This window comes from Salmo trutta, chromosome 18 (assembly GCF_901001165.1).
Source record: "Salmo trutta chromosome 18, fSalTru1.1, whole genome shotgun sequence".
NCBI classification, from domain to species: domain Eukaryota; kingdom Metazoa; phylum Chordata; class Actinopteri; order Salmoniformes; family Salmonidae; genus Salmo; species Salmo trutta.
In genome coordinates this window covers 2,441,127-2,446,780 of record NC_042974.1, presented here as the reverse complement: position 1 = coordinate 2,446,780, position 5,654 = coordinate 2,441,127, and positions in this window count along the sequence as shown.

The window sequence follows — 5,654 nt, the reverse complement described above, 5'->3', positions numbered from 1 at the left end:
TCAAAATACAACACTGCCCCTTTAAGACATAACAAAGCTCTTTACCTGACTGGCTTTTCAAAGATGTCTAGAAATGCACAGGTTTTGTGCTCTTGTAGGAAGCAATCACTCCACTATTGTTGACTACTAATGATCTATAACTGGGTTAATAACTCACTAACTAGTAATCACTCCCCTATTGTTGACTACTAATGATCTATAACTGGGTTAATAACTAACTAGTAATCACTCCCCTATTGTTGACTACTAATGATCTATAACTGGGTTAATAACTAACTAACTAGTAATCACTCCCCTATTGTTGACTACTAATGATCTATAACTGGGTTAATAACTAACTAGTAATCACTCCCCTATTGTTGACTACTAATGATCTATAACTGGGTTAATAACTAACTAACTAGTAATCACTCCCCTATTGTTGACTACTAATGATCTATAACTGGGTTAATAACTCACTAACTAACTAGTAATCACTCCCCTATTGTTGACTACTAATGATCTATAACTGGACTAATAAATCACTAACTAGCAAAGGATATAAACAAATTTACACACGTGGCTACATGCAGCTCTTGCTTTGATCTCAAAACAAACACATCCACTCAAGACCACTCATGCTGTAAACGCAGTCCAGTTCAAAGTGAACGGCACAGATCCATATATGGCAATGGTCTATTTGCATATAGGCCTACTGCAGCTCTGATTGGTTAGGCCTCACCGGTCTGTGTGTAGAGCATGGGCTGAGTGGTGCTTGTCAATGAAATAGAATCCTACACTGATGTGTTCTGCCTACAACACAATGTCTTGACTAGTTCGTTTTGTTTCGGTATGTTGCATTGAAAGTGGCCGATATTGCGTTGATTCTATCACAATTCCCACAGTAAAGGGAAACGTTGATAGTGTTAACTAAGGGAGAAAACTTGACGAAAGTTGAGTGAAGTTCAATCTCATGCTTCTCTGCGCAGGCTGTATGGCAGTCATGGGGAGTGGGGCGCCCGCCCACGCGCGCAGTTTAGAGGGAACATTGGTTATGGGTACGCTTGTCGTCGGCAAGTACTAGGGACTTTATTTAGGATAAAAATAAATGGAATAGAGTTCAGCGCAGGCAGAATCTTAGAGAAAAACAAGGTGATCTGCTTTCTAACAGACACTGTGAGACAAATTCACCTTTCAGCAGGAAAACAAAAGCTCCCGAGTGGCACAGCGGTCTAAGGCACTGCATCTCAGTGCTAGACCCTGGTTCGATCCCGAGCTGTATCACAACCGGCCATGATCGGGAGTCCCATAGGGCGGCGCACAATTGGCCCAGTGTCGTCCGGGTTAGGGGATGGTTTGACCGGGGTAGGCCGTCATTGTAAAATAAGAATTTGTTCTTTAACTGACTTGCCTAGGTAAATAAAAGGCCAAAAATAAACTAAAACACAAGGCCAAAAATAAACTAAAACACAAGGCCAAATCTATACTGGAGTTGCTTACCGAAGGTGGGAGAGTAACAATGGAAGCGGAGGTGATGCTTAGTTCTGTTGGCGTGAGTGAAGATAGAGGAAATTACTGGAATACTGTAACATCTAAGAATGGAGCTAAAAGACCTGAAGTGGTAAATCAAGATAAGCCTCGGTATGATAATGCCTCATTCTTTGTTCGAGTGCGATTCATGAGCAAGGACGTTTTTTTGGGGGGGGGACCCGTTTATGGTCACAAAGTAGGTGAAGGATGCATTGGGAAAAGTTGAGTCAGTCAGAGTGACCATGAGTGGTGTGTTGTTGATTTAATTTGTGTCAAAAGCAGAAAGCACTGTGAATGCTATGATTATTGGAGTAGGGCACTGATAAGCAAGATGGCGCCGATAGAGATGGCAGCTTAGCTTCAAGTCCATATAAGCATTTCACTACACTCGCAATAACATCTGCTAACCATGTGTATATGACCAATAAAATTTGATTTGATAAAAGGTGTCATATCTGGTGTCTCGATGGAGATTGAGGCTTTATGGTTTAAGATGAACATGCCAGGAATAGTTGATTCAAGTCACTTAACCCACACTGTGAATGGAAAGAAGGAGAAATGGCTTCGTATTATTGATGTTTGATGAACAAGTTCTCCCGACCCATGTAAAGCTGGGATATATGAGATATGCGGTGGGATCTGATGTACAAAAGCCACTTTAATGTCATAAATGAAAAGAAGGCCACTTGTCAAGTGTTTGCAAACGGAATAGAGTCTGAGGATGCGTGATGTTGCCATTGTGATGGAAATCACGTTCCCTGAGTGCCCTGTTAGGGTGAAGGAGGTCAAAGTAGGAAGGGTCAGGGCTGTCGAGAAGGTGTCCTATGCAGAGGCAGTGAAAATTGTCGAAGCAGCGGGTAGAGATGATGAAGCTATGGCAGAGGATGATCTGCAACAGTCTGTGGATGTCAGTCAATTGAGAGATCCTGAAATACTAATCGTATAGATTCTATACTATAGAAGGTGGATTTTGTTGCGTTTATTGCGCAGGTGATTAATTGTACATGACAAACTAACAAAAAATCTAAGAAATTGTGAAAACGCCTAATCGGTTCTCAGATCTCCAGGATTTCACAGCTGATATTTTTCAGAAGGGAGTAGGACTATCCAGTGTTGATGAGTGGGAAGGATGTGGCAGTAAAAGATGAGAAGAAGGCAGAGATGATGGCCAAAGCATTTGTCCAAGTGCAAAGCTCTGTAAATTTGTCGGAGGACGGGGCAAGAGAGAACAAGAGAGGAGCATCCTGGAGTGCTGGATAGGAGGGAGGATGTAAATGATGTGTTGAATGCACCATTTACCATGGCAGAGGTGAAAAGGGCAATAAGTAAGGCTGGGTTAACTTCACCTGGGAAAGATGAGAAATGTGCTATGTTATGTTGGCCCATCTTAGTGATGAAGCACTGGATAAGGTATTGGTGCTGTACAACAGAGTGGGAATAGGGGAAACTACCAGACAGCTGGAAGGGGCACTAGTGGAACCAATCCGGAAGCCAGGGAAGGACAGGACCTACTGGGTCAGCATTTGTAGTGCAGGAATGTGGGGTGGCAGGAAACTTATTTACAGATATTCTGGCTGTATATACGGCAGAGCTGATAGACATACTGTTGGCCTTTCAGTGGGTGGAGGAAGTCAAGCCAGACAGAGTAGTTATTTGCTCTGATTCATGTGCAGGGTTAATGAGTCTCCAGTCCTTTAGGTCAAGTAGAAGACAAGACCTGCTGTATGAGGTGCTACAAACCCATGGCAGGATTAGACAGATGGGTTACAGATAAGATTCCCCTCCACCCATGTGGGGGTGGAGGGGAACAAGACAGTTGATGCACTGGCTAAACAAGCACTTAGTAGTAGGGATGTTGATGTTGTAGTTTCAATGAGCAAAGCAGAGGCAAAAAGCCTGATATGGACAGTGATGGTGCAGGAGCAGGTTAAAACCCTGATATGGACAGTGATGGTGCAGAGATGGCAGGTTAAAAGCCTGATATGGACAGTGAGGGTGCAGAGATGGCAGGCTAAAAGCCTGATATGGACAGCGATGGTGCAGAGATGGCAGGTTAAAAGCCTGATATGTACAGTGATGGTGCAGAGATGGCAGGCTAAAAGCCTGATATGGACAGTGATGGTGCAGAGATGGCAGGCTAAAAGCCTGATATGGACAGTGATGGTGCAGAGATGGCAGGTTAAAAGCCTGATATGGACAGTGATGGTGCAGAGATGACAGGAGCAGGTTAAAAGCCTGATATGGACAGTGATGGTGCAGAGATGACAGGAGCAGGCTAAAAGCCTGATATGGACAGTGATGGTGTAGAGATGGTAGGCTAAAAGCCTGATATGGACAGTGATGGTGCAGAGATGGCAGGTTAAAAGCCTGATATGTACATTGATGGTGCAGAGATGGCAGGCTAAAAGCCTGATATGGACAGTGATGGTGCAGAGATGACAGGAGCAGGTTAAAAGCCTGATATGGACAGTGATGGTGCAGAGATGACAGGCTAAAAGCCTGATATGGACAGTGATGGTGCAGGAGCAGGTTAAAAGCCTGATATGGACAGTGATGGTGCAGAGATGGCAGGCTAAAAGCCTGATATGGACAGTGATGGTGCAGAGATGGCAGGTTAAAAGCCTGATATGGACAGTGATGGTGCAGAGATGACAGGAGCAGTGGAATAGAGATACTAAGGGCAGGAATTTATTTCAAGTACAGAGGAAAGTCGGAGAGGGGAGGACGGCAGGAAGGGACAAAAAATAGGAGGCTATTTTTACAAGATTAAAGATGGGGCACAGCCGGTTGAATAAGACCTTAAACGTGATAGGAAAGCATCCAACAGGAAAGTGTGATTATTGCCAGGAAACAGAGACCGTGGAGCATGTATTGCTAGTGTGGACAGTATCAGAGGGAAAGAGAGGGGCTGAGATCTAGTATGAGGGAGAAGGGGATACAGGAACGGAGTTAAAAGAGTGTATTGTGTGGAACATCATTAGATACTCTTAAAAAATGGAAAATATTTGAGACTAACGGGCTGGCAGGTAGGATTTAGTTTCTCCGTCTTTGGCCCACACTCCAGTACAGTAGGTGGCGGTAATGCACCATCATGTTGGATGCCAACTGTCGATAAACTCCCACAGAAGCAGCAGAAGAAGCAGAAGAAGCAGAGCTGTGACTGGTCTCACACTCCAGGACAGTAGGTGGCGGTGTATGCACTTTAAAAATTGGATGCGATCCGCCAACCCAATCTCAAAAAAAGAAGAAGAAAGTTTACCAAGACGACAGTGAATCAAAGATTTTATAAATAAACCAAGATAGACCACACCCTCTCGTTTCCAATGGGAACAAATGAGCCAAGCAGGAGCTAGCGAGATTCTATTGTCGTGTTCTTGCACATATCTGCGTTATGTCCGTTAGGAACCCCTACTCTGTGAAGTGCACAATAACTCAATTCCCCCTTTTGCAAAGGGAAAAGTCTGCAAAACGTAGGCCACTCTTTTCACAACATATTTTAGTTTTGGGAACAGAAAACTGTATTAAGATCAAACGTTTCATCGATAAGAAAATGTGTAGAATATCGGCTAAAATCCATCTGGTTCCATCGTATCCCGCTGCCCGCCATCGGGCTTCCTCTCACTACCATATATTGTACAATCCAGGTGTCAAAACTCTTACAGATTTACCCAGAAAGACTCACAGCTGTAATCACTTCCAAAGGTGATTCTAACTTCTATTGACTCAGGGATGTGAAGACTTATGTAAAGGAGATATCTGTATATTTATTTTCAATACATTTGCAAAAATGTCTAAAACATGTTTTCATTATGGGTATTGTGTGTAAAATATATATATATATTGTTTTAATCAATTTTCAATTCAGGCTGTAACACAAAATGTGGACTAAATCAAGCGGTATGAATACTTTCTGAAGGCACTGTACGTTTGTTTGGCTGTCTGAAGCTAGTTGCAACATTGTTCATCAGGAAATTACAATGTCTAGTTATAGATGTAATACTGTTTTGAAAAAATGAAAACTATGTATTCAGTACTTTCATCAACCAAGCCCAGTACAGATACTACTGACATTATGGAGAGGCGAGACAATCTTTGCTGAACTGAAAACATTGCAAAACACAGCTACAGGTCAAACCAAGTTACTG